The 20255-nt window shown below is 39.1% G+C and overlaps 1 protein-coding gene across 1 annotated transcript in view; it reads right to left on the bottom strand.

Annotated features, from left to right (window-relative positions):
• The window catches only part of RAB27B (RAB27B, member RAS oncogene family), a 177122-nt gene extending 158011 nt beyond the window's left edge, over window positions 1-19111 (bottom strand). The window contains exon 1 of the mRNA XM_084780297.1: window positions 18668-19111. The gene's annotated coding sequence lies outside the window, so the exon portion shown is untranslated. The remainder of the gene's footprint in view (window positions 1-18667) is intronic.
• Between the last annotated feature and the right edge of the window lie 1144 nt (window positions 19112-20255).

Here is a 20255-nt window from a genome sequence, read left to right as displayed (position 1 = left end):
TCTCTTTATCTACCTACACTTGATCATATGTTCCCTTTTTAGAAAGTTTTAATCCTATTGATTGCAATGCTCATATTTCTTTAGTTGGCATCTTCCTAATTGACCACAGCTTCCCTTCCTGACTTTAATTTCCTTTCTTAGACTGTTTGCTAAATTTGAGCTTTAGCTTAGGGCTGAAATGTTTCCATAGTTCATCTCTGCCTGTGCCTGTCATTCAGAATATTTTTGACATAGGGATTTTTGAAAATATTTTATTTCAGTGTTTGTATGATACTATATTGATGGCTCCACATTATACTATTGGTTCCCAGCAGGCAGAGAGATTACTGAATTAATGACTAAAATGACAAATGAAATTAATATCCCAATCAAGGATAGAGATGTAATGTACCCTGCAATTTATCTAGCTTAGGCATTTTTTAGAGAAAAAAAGGAATTTGAGGTGATCTTCCAATAGTATTTCATATCATGTTCATATCATATGTGCTACAGTTATTTGTGCATCAAATAAAAAGGTACTTTTTAGACCACACCCATAACTCATAATGTATCTGAGTTCCATGCCAAGATGCACAACTATCCAGATGAGAGATTCCCTTTAATTTGGTCTCATATGGGTGACACCTGCTGATCTGCTTCATTGGGTAGGGTTTGGGGAGCATAGTCCTTGCTAATGTCAGTCACTTGCCTGATGGAGAAGCAGCATAGTTTCCCTGCACCATAGCAGTTAACTACAGTAGACACAGCTAGACGGATTATTCTGTTATGTTTTGAATATTGAAGATTCTTAGCTAGTGCTACCATGACTGAGGACCTGAGCTGGATCCCAGGATCCCACATGGTAGAAGGCGAGAACCCATTCCTTCTCCACATGCAGCCACTCACTTATACAAACAAACAAGCAAATATAAATTAATAAACATATTTTATTGACAATGTTCCAAGTAACAGAGGGGCAAGAAAAGTATAGTGTTCGTAATCTAAATTATCTTTTAAAAGGCAGCTCAACCAGCTGATGTTAAACTACTCATCACAGAGTAAAATGACACTGGCACGCCTGTGTCTCTTTTTCTTTCCTGCTGACCACCTTTCTAATTTTGATATATTTGTAAGCTGTGGAGGAAAAAGATAAAAGCACTGCATAGTATTTTTTTTTTTTTGCAGGGCCCTTCATTTTGCACGTGTATAACTAGAGGTAAGCTGTTTTGCCTTTCTGGTCTTTCATTTCTCCACTAGTTAAGTAATGAGATTTTCTGAAATTTTGAATGCTGTTTGAGTATGACATTCCAAGGTTCATAGTCTGGAAACTTGGTTTAGATGATGTATTGATGTGATGGGACCATGAAGAGGTAGATTCCAGGTAAAATAATTGGCGTATAGTAGCATCACACTTGGAGAGGGCTAGTGAAGGCTACATTAGTTTCTGGAAGATTGAGGTGTTATAAATAGCACAAGCTTTATTCTTCTCTACTTTCTTACTTCCTGCCTCATGTAATGTCTCCTGCATGTGCTCTGACATTGTAATGACATCTACAACAAATGTCTCATAAGTGCCATGCTGTCACTGGTACCATTCCCTTAAACCCCCTGAATAGTAAGTTAAATAAACTATTTTTCTCTATAACTTACCCAGAGTTGGCTATTTTGTTATAGCAAAACAAACATACAAACAAACAAAATGGACTGATACCATGTCAATTAGACTAATAAGTTCTATTTAAATAAGACCTTTGCCTTCTCTGAGTGTTTGGATTATGTCAGCAATCACTCATAGCAAATGGAGGGCAATACCTCATGTAGATATGAAATCCTACTCTCAGAAATCTTATGCTATGCTTAGTGGCTGCCATTACAAGTTTTTTTTTATTTTTTCTCCTTTATTAATTTATTCTTGTTACATCTCAATGGTTCCCATCCCTTGTATCCTCCCATTCTTCCCTCCCTCCCATTTTTCCCTTATTCCCCTCCCCTATGACTGTCATTACAAGTTTTTATAACAGGAAATGTTCCAGAATGCCCTGTGCCTTATCCCAAATTATACCCACATGGCTCAGAGGCTTACACAGCATATGCTGAGGACAGAAGTCAGCATCCTAAAGAACTGAATAAGTATTAGACAGGAAAGGAATTCTTTAACACACAAACAAATGCTATTTTTTGTTGAGAAGTAATCAAGGGTGCCAGTCTTCCGGCAACATGCTGGTCAGAAGCAAGAACTGATAGATGCATGAAGCCCCTCCTGTTTCCAGGACGCAGTGAACAGAGGGTACCAATTCCCCACGAGCACTCATTTAATCTTTATTTTTATGGTAATGCTTACAGTGATGTGATTTCAGCAACTTTTTTGAGATTCACAATGTGTCATCTGCTCAGTAGCAGTTATCAGCCCAAGGCAGCACGTTTTGCAGTCTTCTGCTCTCTACAGATTCATTTTACTTTCTTATTCATCCAATAATCCTGACTGGGCACAACAGTTTCTACCAGTTTCCTCATTCAGCAATGTGTAATAGTTAAATTATAATGTTTTTATTTTAGACTCTAAAAGAATCATGGAATTAATTTAGATCAATTTATTTTATTGTTTATTTTTAAAACTTTGACCACATTGTTTATTTATTCATTTATTTTATTGGGTTGGAGTTGGTTTTCTCCTTCTACTCTGTGGATGCTATGGATCTAGCTTGGATCATCAGGCTTCACAGCAAGCACCTTTCCCACTGAGACCTCTCACCGGCTTGATGTCTTTATTTTAATGTCAAAATAACTGAAGACATGGAAATGTAATCGTTTAAGGTCGTTGTATTAGCCTGAGTCTTCTGGAAAGAAGAGCCAATGAAAGACACTAATATTCATGCTTTATTGCAAGGGAATTGCCAGGTTGGCTGGAGGCAAGCGAAATGATGAACTCCACTGTTCTCAGAACCAGTCCAGGTTATAACTAGTCTTCATTAGAGTTCAGATTCCAATGCCTGCCGGGCATGGTGGTGCACGCCTTTAATCCCCACACTCTGGAGGCAGAGGCAGGTGAATTACTGTGAGTTGAAGGCCAGCATGGTCCTCAAAGTGAGTCCAGGAAAACCAAGGCTACACAGGGAAACCCTGTCTCGAAAAGAAATAAAACAGATCCCAATGTCTAATTATCTCACATGAACAAGGAAATCAGTTCTGGGGCTTATACATGAGGTCAGAAATGATCGTCACCAGTTAATGAGATCAATATCTATTCCATTCTGAACAATCAATATTCTGTGATAAAGGAAAATTAAAGGAAAACACATAAACCCCACTGATTCTCATGCATTGTTGTTCTGCATAGTTTCTCATTTGAATGTGCAAATTTACACATTTTAAATGAATCCCCTTTACTAAGTATTGTGAACTTTCCTTTCAAGCATATACTAGAGTACGGGGCTGTTAGGATGGCTCAATGGGTACAGCACTTGTCTTTTGTTTTGTACTTGCTGTGTGATCAAGATGTCTCCACCTTTCCCTTTTAAAGTATTATTGTTTGAACAGGACTTTCGTGTTTTCCTGTAATTCAGTTTATCATTTCTCTTACAGCTTTTACTTTTGGTATCCTAAGAATTCTGCCTCCTCCAAGTTGACGAAGATTCTATGTGATGTTTTGTCTTGTCTGATCTTGAAAAGCACTAAAAATATAAAAGATTGGCCAAATGTAAAATGATGCGGTTTAGATACAAATTATCAGTGTTATTGTACCATGTAAGTTAGTGCTTTCATGTGACATTGCAGGGATGGGATGCTTCAGTCCCAGTTAGCATTGTAGCAATCAACTGTGTAGTATTTGTGAGCAATTGTCCCCAGAACTCATAACTATAGTTAAGGAGACACATGCAGAAGGCATAGGTTGAGTCTCTGAATATGACACTTCAGTTTGTCTTTAAATTGATGTTTCTCTTTGGGACAAAAGAGAAGACATACTCACTACTCTCACTACTGTGCAGAACACCAGAGGGGCTGTAAAAGAGGAAGTCGGCCTCAGTGTCACAGTGAAAATGGCTTGGGGCCTCAACTGACATGAGCTGGTATGCTCACCCCCTCAACCCAAATCATTTTAAATACTTTACATCATACACTCCTCTTTCTTGTTGTCTTTTATTATAAAAAGAAATGTGATGTATGATATTTGTCTTAAAATAAGATTGGTTTCTTATTTTATTTCTTAAAACTAAAGATTCCTTTTTCCCCTAATAATTGGAAATGTTTTTCTTTAGGGTTCATAGACTTACAAGCTCTAAGGTTTTGTGTTGTCTGTTGCTCCAAACCAGCCACATCATTGTGAGAGCCTGTGCTTCCTGTAGGACATTCTGCTGAATTCTTAGCCATAATAACGTAATGATCTGCTCTGTTTCTTCTTATTTTTATCAAGTAAAATGTGAAAACTATAATCAATATTTTAAAATCAATGAAGTAAGCTAGAAAAGTAATTTCACTCCCTTTCATTTTTATTTTTATAATTAACTTCATATGATTCCTATGCATTACATGATTATTGCAAAGTGTTATAAAATTAAATATTTTGGTATATTATGGAAGAAGATGGGTTTCTTTATTCTCCTAAGGGTTCGAAAAGAAATTATATTAATTTGTCTCATTCTTCTTGCATAATTTGTCTTGCACACATCCTCCTTTTTAAAAGAAGTCTTCTTTACTGTTTAGGCATTTGTCATTAAACAGTTCCCATCAGCTCTCCATCTCTTTAGTCTCTTCTACTGCTGGCCTACCCTGGGGATTTCCAGTCGTGTCTTAATGCACTTATATTTTGTACTTACATTTTATACTATTTTCCTGTACTTATTAACTCTGAATGGATTCCCATTACTGAGATGAAAAATGTAAAATGTCTTAATTTAGCATCTGAGGTCTTTTTGACCTGGCTAAACTCACTACACTTCTATTATACAAACCTTAATAACTACTTATCTTTGAACATGAAATATGCAATATTAGTATGTCTGTACTTTGAGCCTCTATTCAAATTATATTCTCTATTTTGTAAATGATGTTTTCTTTATCCTTACCTATTCACAAAGCCAGCCAGTCAAAGCGAATTTTTGAACACTGTTAGATTTTGTCACTCGTTCTTAACCACACACAGAGTCCCCATGGAGAATGGGAGTTTCCTTTGGCATTAGATGTCTATCAAATTCTGCCACACAAGCATCCAACCATTCATTTGATGAGGAGCATTAAGAACCTACCCCTGGGAAGGTCAGTCAGTCACAGCATTTGCTGAGCATGTGTGAAGGCTTAGATGCAAACTCCAACACTGGAAAAGAACCCCAGGACTAAAAGAGAAAGCCCATTTCAAAATTTACTTTGAATAATAATGGCTTACTTCCTATCCTTGAGTTGACATCTATACTATAAAGTCATATATAAACAAATATATCCCTTCACGTGACAATTAGCAGAATGAAAAATACACAAGTAGGAGTGAGGAGATGTAAAATGATGGTGAAGAAATGTGTATTGCAGTATTAAATGATCAGGCAAAAATTGCTCACTGAAGTTGCAGCTGAGAGATGAGCATGGTATTCAACGTAGCTTTGACCTCCCTTAAGGAAGCTCCGCATACTTCCTTCCACCAGAGACGATAGACTCGCATGCAATCCTCTCGTTAGCACGTTTGGTTTTCTAGAAATCACAGACGTTTCTTTAAAATGTGCATCTATGTTCCGAATTTATGTAAAGTAGACTGGTCCTTAAATATTTAAACAAATTAGTAGTATTGGTGGATTTTCTCACAGATGGAGTTTTCAGTGCCAGGTTGAACTGCAGCAACAGATGAGAGGGCCTTCTAGGCATGCTGCAAAAAGGGGCGGGGCTTACGGGGCTGCCTAAGTGCCTTAGTAGACAAACTCTGGGTCGGTCGTCCTCTGGCTGGTCTTCTAACAACTGTTATTCCTCTTTTGCAGTGCCAAGATTCTAAGTATGTATAGTCTCTTCTCTTCAGTGGGTGCCAAAGCCCAGTAATAAAACAGCCCAGTGCTGTTGGCTGTACTGAAGACTGAGCGGTCCGTGGCCACCCCTGAAGATCGCATGCCTTCTCTCGGAGCGGTTCCTTCCTAGTGTGACGGAAAGAGCCAAGTCATCTTCCAACCGGAGAACAGAAACATCTCAACATCTGGCAGGAACTAAATCTTAATAATGGAAGAGGAAGAATCCACTCAAAGATGCTCAGTTCTGTTTATAATTAAGAAATAAGTAAGAAAGCGAATGTCTGGAGAAGGGCAGGGCAGAGTTTTAACATGGTTCCTCAGTTTGTGTTCACCCTAAATCCAGTGCTCATTTGGCCTTAGCACTAAGTGACAAAACGGAAGGCATTTATTTTTTATATTTAAAATCAGTTTTTCTTTCTATGGTATGATTCTCTATTATCAGGCTATCTTTTAAGTAAAGCTTAAAATGGCTCAATTTAGCCTGCAAACAGATTTCTTCATGTGATTCTTCATGAAACTTGCGACTGCTTTCTATGGGACCAAGATGTCTGAAAGGCAACCATTTCCAAAATTGCATCATTAGAAGTCATTCAAATGTGATTCTGAAGCAATTTGAGAGAATTTTTAGAAATCAGAGAATTAAGAGACTTTTTTTTTTTAGTATCTCCTATATTTTCCCTTGTTTCTTTCATTTTGCTATTGAGTCATCAGGCTTGCTCACATCCTGAATTAATTCCTTTTCATTCCTCTTCTGTGCTGAAGCAATCTGTATAATTGTGAGCACGTCATTATTCATTTTCACTTTTCAGCTGACTGAAACTCAGTTTGGGACCCAGTTGCTAGCCTGCACGTACTCGGCGTTCTCAGCTGGAGGAGCTCTAACTGGTGTATGATGTTGTAATTATGATTTACAGCCTCTGATTCTGCAGCCCGTTGCTTAGCTACTAGCGCATCCTCCTTACGCTGTGATCCAGACTTCCACTTTGCACAATTTCTTTTCTACAAAAGCCATCATCTGGATGCCCTTTGTTGGAACTCCCATCTTTATGCAGGAAAGTGCATAGTTTTGATCAAACTAAGCCATGGGAAAGCACGCTAATCACCCTAAGATCTCTGGTTTCAGAGGTGGATGTCTACTACATGCCTAATGCTGAACAGCTATACAGTGTCCCCCATGAAGTCATAGAAGGCAAAGGCTTAAGCTCGTTCTTAGGAGTAAATTACTTGCAAATGCTTTTGGAACATAGCTATAATGTATTAAGTATAGATTGCATTTTAAAAAATAACTGACTCATTAAAAACCAATTCCCCTCACATTCAGGAATATGTGTGATATTTAATAATGTTTTCATTTCTCCCATAAATGCAAAAATATTTATGATCTTTCTGGTTTTCCTTGTATGCTGATTGACAAGTTTCAGACATAAGAGAAATTCATATATTTTATGTAATATGTTTTATGTTGAATAGTCATAAAGGAGACTAAACTTAATGAGAAAACAAAATTTAGCTAACTCTTGCAAAATATATGTTGCTATATCACCAAGGGGTTGATTGTATGATTCAGAGCTACAGCAGTGTGGGGAAGTTCATATCAAGAAGACATTTTATAAAGGCAAAGGAAGTTACAAAACTTGAGAGGATGAAAAAATATACAATTTTATTTGAATGAAATGTAAGATGCACAATGACAGGGTGTTGACAACAGTAAGACAGAATTTTACATAGTTGAAAATAGAGAAGGAAGTTTAGGAGTGGGGATCATGAGATGGCTCGGCTGGTAAAGAAACTCATGAGGCATCCTGAGGGCAACACCTCAACCCTCAGGACCTACATAAAGATGGACGAGAACTGGCTCCACGCAGATGTCCAGTGACCTCCACACGTGTGCTGTGGCATGCTCACATTTTAAAGCTACAGAATTGTTTTAGTTGAAAGATGATATTTTCGCTTTATTTACTTGTTTAAAAAGTTTATACAGTAAATTTTGAGCATGTTTTCCCTCTCCCAACTCTCAACTCCTCCTAGCTCTTCTCAGCCCCATTAGGCACTCAAATTTATGTTCTCTGTCTCTCTGTCTCTCTCTATGTCTCTCTCTTTCCCTCTGTCTTTCTCTCTCTCTTACTTACACACTTACACACACACACACACACACACACACACACACACACACACACACTTGCTTTTACCTTAATCCTTAAAAAAAAAAAACCAAAACTGTCAGCAGTGTACTTTCACTCAGGGTTCCATCAGTTCCCAAATCTAGGTGTCCATTTCTCAGTTCCAGCTTCAAGCTTACCATAATCTGGTGCTGGAAAAGGGCAACCTTGGGTCTCCAGGTCATAGACAAAAGCACCCAGAACAATAACAGAACTGGCGTCTATTAAAACAGACTCTCTTGGGCTGCCTTGTGGCCCTGAGTGTATGCAGGAGCTCAAGACAGAGTTGGCCAAACGCGTCTGTTAGTATGTCACCTTTGCTGTCGTAGCGCCCCAGCCTGTTTCCTTCTCTAGGTTATTGCAGCTTGAGGCTGTTCCCCTTAGAGATCCTTACGTGATAAGCTAGCCCCTCCTAGATGCGTACAGTAAATGTGCTGAGTTAAATTTTTAAAAGGCAAAAGTGAGAATCAAGACAAACAAATGATCAACAAGACAAAAGAGTTCCTAAACAAACAAAAAAAAAAAAAATCCACACACACACACACAAAAAAGACATGGAGTTCATTTCATTTTTGTCATGGAGCCTGTGCTGGAGTATGGTTGATACACTCATTGACACTCCATTGGAGAAAACCAGTGGATATCAATTGCAAATACCTTGGTTAAAGGTGGAACCCCTGCCCTTGTCCACTTCTCCCGCTCAGAGTGAGGACCACACCTGGCTTGAACCTGTACAGGTCTTGTGTATGCTGCCACAGTGTCTGTGAGTTCATATGTGCCTCAGTCTTGTGTCTAGAGGGCATTTTCCTCTGAGACTAGGTAGGCCATGGGGCTCAGAAAAACTGAGCAGTTTTATTCTGCCAAAAGAACACAGCAATATATTTAATTATCTATGAGGGGTCTGTATTTTTGTCTGCGTGTATGTATGTGAACCACGTGGGTGCAGTGACCAGAGTCTAAAAGAGGGTGTCAGGGCCACCAAAAATGGAGTTACAGAAAGTTGGAAGCCACCATGCAGGTGCTGGGAACTGAACCAGAGTTCTCTGGAAAATTAACTAATACTCTCAACTGCTAACAAACCTTTCCAAGTCCAGTTACAATTTTTTAAAAAAAGACAAGGATTAAAGTGATTTATGTATATGATTTGAAGATTGGATACTCAGTTGGTTAGTGAGATGAGCTGAATTGTTTGATAAGCTGGCATATTTAAAATTTTACATTTAAGATATAGTTCAAAGTAAAAGAACATGAACATTGAAAATAGGAGGGTTTATATATATTAAAATTACACATTAGTTTGCCTGGCATTTGGAGTGGCACAAGTTACTAGATACTTAAAGATGTCTTCTAATCATTTTAATGAGCTACAAATATAAAGAGTTTTTATTGTGTAAAAAGCATAAATTTTACCATTTAATAATATAGTAATAAAAAGAAACACACATCATACTGTCAAATATTTGAAACAATGAAAATAGACTACTATATTACATGTTCATTAAATTTACTATGCTACATCTATGTTCTTTCATTTGTACAGTAACATGATTTGGGGGGAACTTTTCCAAGATTTGTGCATTCAACTATACAGTGTATAATAAACCAAGGAAAATGCAAATGAAATGTGTTTGATCACTAGCCATAAAAATAAATTATTGTCTGCTCTTTGGCTTAACCACATGGGATAGATGTTATTTTCCAGATATCTTATATACCCCTGAATTCTACACTTCTTGGGAAATAATGTGGCCATTTCTGGCCAATGGGCGCATGACAGTAATATGTACAGCATTCCATTTCTAGGTCAAGGCTTTAAGGACACGTGTGCTGCCCCAGACTCTCTTTGTCCTTGTGGTGGTGGAGATGAGGCTGCATAATGTAATGGATCAATTGAAAAATGAAGAAAGCTTAGGTGTCCAGGTCATTGGGTAGAGAAAACACTTCAACAAATTTGCAAGGACCTAAGCTCTTCATGCCCCATACAAGATTTGGCACACACACAGAGCCAGGTAAACCAATTCTGGCTTGCAGTCTTTATGTATATTCTTTGCAAACTAAGACTAAATTTAGAGTTAAATATTTGGAGAAAACAAAAGCAAAAGTAGAGTAATATGTCATGGACTGTGAAATCCTTCACAGTTTAACCTTGATGAGGACTAAGTTTCATAGAAAAGCATTGTATTGAGCATGACTGATTTTTTGATATAAGAAAAATTGAGCACTGTGACTAATGCTGTAGGGTGCACTCTGGTTGTTCATAGATCCTTTTTGGAGTCAGTGACTTCCTTTCCTGATAAGTCCTCATTGAGATGGGTCCCTCATAGTTTGTTTTGTAACTGATTGCCCCTTTACTCCCAATAGCAAGGGATTAAAAGTATTGGCACTTGACCCACAAAGAAGAAGCCAAAGGAGAGGCAAATTTGGAACTAAAGAGAGCGAGGATGCAGGCTGATGGTAGTGGATCCTGGAAGCTAGAACAAGATAATTCGGGAGCTATGTTTGGCCATTGTCCAATATTTTCTAAAGGCTAAAGGATGTGAGCAGTAGAGTCAGGGAGTTCTACAAACCAAGACAGAAAGAGAAGCCCCCAGCTTGGTCTCCTCCATAAATTTCCATTGTTTTCATGGCTCTTCCATCAATTGGTTGGACTACTTGCTTCAGCCAGGTGTGGATGGATTCCTTTTGCTTGGAATGAGAAGGAGAGAGAGAGAGAGAGAGAGAGAGAGAGAGAGAGAGAGAGAGAGAGAGAGAGAGAGAGAGAGAGAAGGCTTCTACAGACTCTGACCTCAAGGAACTTTTAATTAAATTTCCCAGAAAGCTTTCATCAATATTTAATAGGGAAAGCACTACCGGAAAGAGGCAATCTGTCCTAGAGACAGGAGCTGCAGCCTACTGTATTCTCTGTGCTCTTCCTAAGTCTCTCACCCCTACTACACGGTTTGAGTTTAAGAAAAAATAAATAAATATTGTGCTTCATATTTTCTTTTAATGTTTAACACATTAATTAAAGGAAATTCTTCTTTTAACAAAAAGGAGGTTGGACCTCAAATTCATTATTAACTTGATACATGGCTTTGTAGAGCAACTTAAGCAGACATATTTCTAATGTTGTTTCATTCTTAATTTAAACAGAGAATGTTTCATAAGTATAGTCAAAGTTTATCTTAAAAATCATGAATAAAATATAGCAGATCCTTACTGTAGGGAGCAATTCCATACAATAACATCCAGCAGATACCATATTATATGACGAGTTACATATATGTATTTATTATCTTTTTTCTAGAGAGAATATAAGATTCTTAAAAGATATCACTGTCCAAAATAGAGTTAAGAAACATTAATATAAAGAATTGTCATCAGTATAAAAGAAAAATAGATATGAGAAACTCTCAGTACGCTGCATATGGCCAGGGATGTGTGTTTGCACAGTCCCAGTTCCACTTGTCATTTATCCAAGTTTCTCACCTATTTAAGACTTATTTTCCTGATTATGTTACAATTATCCTGAGGGGGAAAACTCATAGTTCTTTGTATGACTTCTACTGCACTTAAGTAGAAAAGCATTAAATATTTATGCACAGATTGTGAAACAAGCAAATCCTGCTTGTGTAATTATTTTTCACTCTGAAATAATCCTTTCCTTCTCATTTTTTAACTTCAGTGGGCTTTTACCAAGCTAGGGATCAGCCCAGGACCTCACCTGGATGAGGCAAATATTCTTCCACTGAGCTATATATCTCTTCCTCATCTTTCAGTGTTTTAGATATGAAGTAAAAGATTAATTTGAGTTTAGAACCAAATGTCTATTACTCTGTCTAGTCACTAATAATTTCTCATTATAATGTTTTAAAATATTTGCATTCTGAAACTGACAAAAATCTTTGTTCAATTTATCCCATAATTCACTTCATTTCTTTTCCAAGCAATACAAATTCTAGAGAAAGGAAATTTTTTCAACATCTAGTTTCTTTTGATCAGCATATGATTGTTTATCAGTTTATATAATTAAATACAGTTGGATGTGTCCCAAGGACTCAAGTGTTAGGGATTTCATCACCCAACATAATGACGTGGACGTGGTTGGGCACTTAAGAGGACATTACATTATGGAGGCAGCACAACTGGATGGGATTAATGCCGTCCCTAAAGGGCACACAAGTGATTCCTACTAGAATATGTTATAACAGAGTAACTTCCCCCGAAGTATTTCCAGTCCCTTTTCTCTCTTATTCATTGGTTATCTGTTCTTTCGTGTGATGTCACCTACTAAGCTGTGACATAAGCAGGGACTTCTCCAGTTCTTAGGCTGCTAGGGCTTTCCAAGCAGTGATATTGTATAACAGAAATCACCCAACAAAATCAGAGACAACTGCATTCCCCATCGAGTCACCAGGATTCTTCTTTGAGCTATTTACCTCAGAAATACTGGTGCTATTCTGTCATCATTGAAATTTCTTTACAATCCTGCTGCCTCTGACCTGCTTCCTTACCAGTTCAGACCTTCCCTGCTACCACATCCCTATCTGGTTGCTATGCAACCAGTCCTGGGAGGCATTTCTACTGTGTGTGCTTTCTCTTAGAAGGATGATCTTTTTAATGTGTTTTTATTTAGCTACAAGTTGAATGTAATGCTCTTAATGTCCTCAGCTGTGGCTCTGCATCTTGAGTTTTGACAAACCATTACAGAACACAGCTCTGATATTTTACTTTCTCTCAGTCTGACTGATTCTCCAGGAAACCTTTTTTAGCCATTTCCCCTGGTTTTCCTCTTCCTCTGCTAAATGTTGTCACATTTTTCACTGTCAACTGTCAAGGCTTCTCAAATTTACATTCAGTCATTGTGGGATAACTATTTTCAGTAAACCCGGAAACACTTGTATTTACAGATCATATACAGTGGTTTAACTTTTATTTTAGACTTTTCACTCTGTTTAAAAGTTTTGTAGACCTGCTATTAAAGTATCAGTAACAAAATTACAGTCATGAGTAAACTTTTTTCCTCTAAAGATTCATGAGCTAATTCTAAAATGTGCAGGCACTTGAGAAAAGATCTAAGGCAGTGTTTGTTCAGCCTTCCTCTTTTGTTTATTTTGCTTTGTTTTGTTTGAGACAGAGTTTCTCGCTTTGAAGACTAGGCTGGTCTTAAACTCACAGAGAACCATCAGCCTCTGCCTCCCTGAGTGCTGAGATTAGAGGTGTGTGTCACCACGCCCAGCTTTTCTCAGCCTTTTTAATGCTGTACCCCTTTCATACAGTTCCTCATGTTGTAGTGGCCCCCAACCACAAACTGTTTTCGTTGCTACTTCATACCTGTAACTTTGCTACTGTCACGAATCATAACGAAAATACGTGTTTTCTGATGGTTTTAGGTGACCTCTGTGAAAGGATCTTCCAACTCCTGAAAGGGACACGACCCACAGGTTGAGAACAAATAGATTTCACTTTATTTTTTTTTAATGTATTTACGTTTGTGTTTGTGCATGTGGCTGCGTGGGCATGTGCGTGCATATTGCCACACTGTGACTGTGTGGTCAGAAGATAACTTGTAGGTGTCTGTTAATCTCATCAGATCAAAGTTGGGTCCTAAGGCTTTGTTGCAAGTGTTCTTCCCTGCTAGCCCATCCTGGTAGCCCCAAAATAGAAGCATTAAAAGCTAAAATGATTTGCATTCTCCTGTAATAAATTAATACTAAAACCTAACTGATGTGTATACATGTTTTGAGTTGACAGATAATATGTCAATGCATATCATTTGCATTGGTGAAATAATGTACTATGTCACATAGATATGCAATTAATATATCAATTAAAAAGAAGAATGTATTTTAAATGCTTATTAAAGGGCTAGGGAAGTGGCTCCATGAGTACAAGTTCTTCTTGCAAAAGCTGATAGTCTGAGCTTGGATCTCTGGAATATGTGTATAAAATAAAACATTTAATTACATACAATATAAATATTTAATTTATTTAATAAAATAAAAGATGGAGCAGAAATTGAAGGAGTGGTCATCCAATGACTGGTGCAGCTTGAGACCCATGCCATGAGAGGGATCCCATGCCTGACACTACTAATGATACTCTGCTATACTCCTAGACAGGAGCCTAGCATAAACATTATCAGACAAGCTTCACCCAGCAACTGATGGACACAGCTGCAGAGACCCACAGCCACACATTAGGTGGAGCATGGAGAATCCTGCAGAAGAAGGGAAGGAATGATTGTAGGAGCCAGAGCAGTCAAGGACATCACAAGAAAACCTACAGAATCAAATGATCTGGGCCCCCATAGGGGTCCACAGACACTGATCCACCAACCAGAGAGCCTACTTGGGACCAACCTAGGCCTTCTACACATATGTAACAGTAGTGTAGCTTGGTCTTCATATGCAACTCCTAATAGTGGGAGCAGTGGCTGTCTCTGACTCTGTTACCTTGGGACGCTTTCCCCCTACGGGGCTGCCTCATCTGGCCTCAATAAGAGAAGATGCACCTAGTCTTACTGCAACTTGATGTGCCAAGACTGGTTGCTGTCCATGGGAGGCCTTCCCTTTTCAAAACAGAAAGGGAAGAGGAGTGGAGGGAGGGAGGCAGGGGAGATAAAGGAGAGGGACTAGGAGAGGCAAGAGGAAAACTGTGGTCAGGATGCAAAGTAAATGAATTAATTAACTATTATAAAAGAAGAAAACCCATTACAGTGACAACTGATTTCTCAATGGAAACTTTAAAAGCCAGAAGAACCTGGAGAAGAATATTCCCAGGTTCCAAAAGACCACAAATGCTAACCGTGATGATTTTACCCACCAAAGCTATTTGACACGGTTGGAGGAGAAAAAAAAACTTTCCATAATATATACAGACTAAAAGCATTCATGTCTACAAGCCAGCCCTATAGAGAATACTGGAAACCATACTTCAGTTTGAAGCAAGGAATAAACATACTTGAGATGCTACAGAAATATGGCAAATGAAGTATTATTACTGAAACAAAAACAATAGAACTAAAAATATAACTATTGAAAAAATGACAGTAGTCAACATACGCCTCTCAATAGTAACTTTAAATATTAAGACATCAATTTCTCAGTCAAAGGATGCAAGTTAGCAGAATGTAACTGAAAACACATCCCATCTTTCTGTTGTCTACAACCACCTTGGAGTGAAAGGATGAAAAAAGTATCCAAACAAATGATACCAGGAAACAAGCAGCCTATCTTAATGTCTGCCAAAACAGGCTCTAAACCAAAATTAATTAGAAGAGATGAAGACAGACATTTCATTCTTCTCAAGAGAACAATTAACCAAGAAGACAAATGAACATGATTGTGCTGGATTTCAACCTGTACTACAGAGGCATAGTAATAAGAACATCATGGCACAGACACAAAAGCAGACATGTTGCTCAACAATACAAAATAGAGGACCAAATGTGAGTGCCGCAATCAATGGATGGTGTGGGGATGCACTAGATGTGCATATGCAGAAGAATGACAAAAATAAACTCCATATAGAGTAAAGACTGCATGAACATGAAACACCAAAACTGCTCAAATAAAATACAAGCAGTACCTTAGAAGATCAACGATAGGTAAAGACTTTGTAAATAAGATCCCATTCCTCAAGAATTAAGGCTAACAATTGACAAATAGGACTTCACTAATCCAAAAGTTTATCTACAGCAAAGGAAACAACCAAGTGAAGAAGAAGCCTAAAAAAATGGGAGAGATTCTTTTTCAGCTACACATCCCATAGACAATTAATATCAAAACTACACCAAAACAATTTAAAAACGACTCAAAAAAAATGACCCAATTAAAGTGGGTTATTGATCTGACCATAGAGTTCTAAAAAGAAGATATAAAAATGGTTATAAAATATCTCTAAATTGCTTCACATCCTTGGCAATTATGGAAAAATAAATTAAAACCATTTTGAGACTTCATCTTACTCCAGTCAGAATGGCTGGGATCAAGAGAACAACTGACATCAAATGCTGGCTAGTATCCCACCACTCACCACAAAGCTTCTGCAACTTATGCCTGCTGGCAAAAGAAAAATAAGGTTTCTCCAATGGAGTGTCACTGGGTATGGTTATCGTATTTGTGGGTGAGGTTGGGACATAAAGTTGGGTGGGTAGGAAAGTGGGGAGAATCTGTGAGGAGTAAGGGGAGGAGAAAACGATCGAAGTATATTTTTTGAAAAAAATAATAAGCCAAACTATAGGTCAGTATCCTCAACCCACATGAATAATGTGTTTCTTCATTACTTCAAGATTTAGTGAACACACCCTTCTCCTGGCATTCTCCTTGTGAAATGCACACCAACTCACACACTGTGAGAAGAAGCAATGAGGAGACGCAATCTATGTTCCCAGGGAGCAAGCAGGGCACTGTAGGAAATGGACGCTCACTAGTGTTTGAATGCAGGGTAGAGTTAAATGGAAGCTGAGATGGATCACAGAGGCATAAGAGCAGGGATGAATGATAAAGAGGAAAAGAAGAGTTGGGAAAGAACAAAAAGATTTATGAGAATGGAGAAAATACTAGATAATGAAGAAAGGGTGAGGAGATGGTGTTGATTCAATGATAAGAAAGACAAACAAAATTTATACTTGGATCAAGAGAAAAACACAGGGGATTTGGGTACAGAAACAGACAAATGTGTATTATTTTTCTTACAAAGATGCAACATCAATTCAACAATCCTAGAGAAAGTTGATAAGTAAGCCAAAGCTGCCCTAAAAAATACTACTGTCTGAATCTCACACCTTACACACACACACACACACACACACACACACACACACACACACACACACAAATAGTGTAAAGTGGATCATGGAGGAAAACAAGACATATAGAAACTCTAAGACTTTTGGAAAAAAAAGTATACCAATCTTTAGGCTATAAGGTCAGACAATTATACATGACACCAAACATATGATCCAGAGAGGGGAAATTATCAAATAGGACTTCATCAATACTAACTTTTTCTCTGCTCTATGAAAGCATAAAAACATTTTAGAATAAAAGAAATATCTGCACCAACATATAAAGAAGAGCAGCATCCAGATAAAAAAAATTCCCCAAATTCCTGGCAGACAAATTTGTCGATTTGTTTTGAAATAGAATTAACCATACAAAGAGATATTTCCCTGAAGTAGCTAGCTACATGGAATATCAGCCTATGAAAACAGATCAGCACTATTCGTTATTATGAATGTGCAACTAGCACCACTGCAAAGCACTGCCTACATATTAAAGAGCCGAGAAAATACAAAGTAGTGACACCAAGTGCTGTAACGGGTGCAGAGAAACTGGAATCACCCTTGAAACTATTTAGAAAGTTCTTTCAGAGTGGAAATTACTCCACGGCTTATGAATTGCTATGCTAAGCTGTAGCACTAGATGAATGATTAAATAAACACCATGAGCCAATTAACAACAAAGCTATAATAGACAAATGCAGGTTTATTAGAAGTAGAATAGGAGAGGGAAGGGATGGGGCAGTGTATGCTAGTGGGGGAGGAAAGAGGCCAGGGAGGTAGGGGAAAGGGAGGGGGGAGAGGAGGAGGAGGAGGGGAAGAGAGAGAGGGGTAGGAACCCAGGAACCAAAATGTCTGGTTTATCTAGGGAATCTCTGGGAGAGGGGAAGGCCCACCCCTAGGTAGAGGGCAGGTCACACCAGCCATGCCCTGCAGCAGGACCTAACATCCCAGCCTTTTGTTGATAATAAATGGATAAGGGGCACAGACATCTGGTCTTTTGGCTGCTTCAGGCTGACAGTAGGGCAGCGACAGAGGGTTAAAAGGCTAAAATGTTGGCCAAGTTGTATTTGCTGGCCAGGATCTGTGAGACCATCTGTGGCTAAGAAACGGCAGGTCTAGCTGATACAGTCTGTGAAGTTGAGGCCCGAGCACCTGCATTCAGGATGCAGCACCTGACAGGACGCTGGAACATATATATGTTAGGAGCAGAAGATAAAGTTAAGGGGTCTATATTAGAAATTTTTAGCTCCGTGGTCTTGGTAGTTGAGGAAGGGGACTCCCAAACCAAGGGAATGGGGGGAGGGGAGGGGGGAAACTCCACCATCTGAAACAGGAAATACTTTTCTGGAGTGTGACCTGTGGATTCAAGCAGATCTCCTGAAGCTTACAAGGATATTTTTAAGTTTAGAAAAAGAGACAAATTGGCTTGGAGACCATTTAAAATCTGATTAATGTTAAAGCCCTGAAAATCTAAATACGACAGTAGCATAGTGATGGAAGAGAGAGAGAGAGAGAGAGAGAGAGAGAGAGAGAGAGAGAGAGAGAGAGAGAGAGAATAATCGCTTTCTTATTACCAACTTTAAAACACCTTCTCACTCTCAAACACTTCTTAGATTCCGTAGACCTTACATAAACTTTACACTTTTCTGAAAAGGCAGCTGAAGCCCTTGAGTTTTGTTGTTAACCTGATCTTCAAACCCGTCAGAGACCTGAGAAAGATAAATTACCACAGCATAGTCCAAGCAGCCTAAGTATTGATTCCTATGACAGAGGCTTACCCGTTATCCAGACAGCCTTCCCGGTAGGCTCCTGTGGAGTCTGTAGCTTCGCTCTGGGCACAGATCTTAGGACAGCATCATAGCAACAGTACTGGCCCAGCAAATCTGAGAGATCTTCCCATGGAAGAGGACATTGGGAGGATGACCGAGCTTACTTTGTCTAGGCAAAATGGGGCAGTCAACTCTCCAGGTGTTCAGAGTTCAGGCAGGGCCTTTGCAGCGGGCCAGGTGGGGCAGATTTGCCTAGTATCACAATCCAAGCAGAGTCATCTCTGGTTGCATCCGAGTCTTCTTGGAGGCCTTGGAGTCACCGCTAGAAGCTGGGGCGTCTGTCACATTAAGCTTTATTACTAAGCATTTAAATGTGCTTATTCTACAGGTTCTTGGACAAGTTTGAGGACCCCATCATCTATAAAGTACAGCTGATCTAAAGAAAAGGTAGCTCCAGGTGAGGGGCATTGAGGCAGTCCTCAGGAATGTGTAGGCTGTTCACGGAGAGGCAGGGTTGGAGAGAGGGAGTGGAGTTTGCTGGACCATGACGGGGAGGGGGAGGGATGAGAGTGCGCTTTTTTCAAAAAACCTGGACAGATGCAGTTTGGAAAAAACGTTCATGCAGACACCCAATGGCAATCCTGTCTCCCAGGCTTTGTCAAATCACAAGGCTGTGGACGTGGCATCCCAACTCTATGTCCTGTGATTGCTTAAGTTTGGTGAGGTAAACATCTCTGGACCGTGAGATTACCTGGAAACAAAGGCCTGCTTTGTTCAGGAGGACCTGCTCTTGAGTGGCCACATCTTCACAGAGCCAAGTCCAGGGGAGTCCTGGACACCCCAAATAAGCACCCAGTGCCTCTTGGCAGCAGCTGGAGTACAGGATAACTTACCGAGTACGAAGTTGCCTCAGGTGGAGAGGGAGGTGGGAAAGAAGCCATATCCACCACATGGCCCTGGGTCTCCATGCTGGGTACTCAACTTCTTCCAGGTTTAAAGGTGAATTAATCAGAGCAGGCAGAGAGCGATGAGGCATAGGGTGTGGCCTCATGAGTACAGCTGAATGGGGCTCCACCTCCCTCCCCCATCATGGGCACCAGGTGATTGATTAAATAAATAGAATGAGCTAATTGGCAAGATCAAAGCTATAATACTAAGTAGATCTTCATATAAATACCTGTCTGTAAACATTCCTGATATCTTTGGAGAAATACCAGAACTCATTCAGCTGTTCTTCCATTTGTGAGCAGTTGAACAGAGAGGCTTATATGCTGTGAAATCCTACCCATCAAGAAAAAGGCACAAACCGCTGACACGTGACATCCTGCGATCTCCAGGAAATTATGAAGAATAAAAATAATCAACCCCTGAAATTCCATATCATTTTGAAAGGATCAGATAAACTCCATTTTGAAAAAGAAACACCATTTTGTGTTAAACCTAGCCAAGGGCTGAACCCAGATTCCAGAAAAACCACAAACTAGTCTATAATAGTCCCTAGCAACACAATCAGCTCACCCTGGGAAAGTCCAAATATACTCTCTGCTGGTCAAGTGGACCAGCAAGTTGTTTGGCACACAGCAACAACCAATTAGGA

The sequence above is a fragment of the Acomys minous genome (assembly GCF_964271855.1).
Source record: "Acomys minous genome assembly, chromosome: 4".
NCBI lineage: Eukaryota > Metazoa > Chordata > Mammalia > Rodentia > Muridae > Acomys > Acomys minous.
This window is presented reverse-complemented; position numbering and strand designations above follow the sequence as displayed.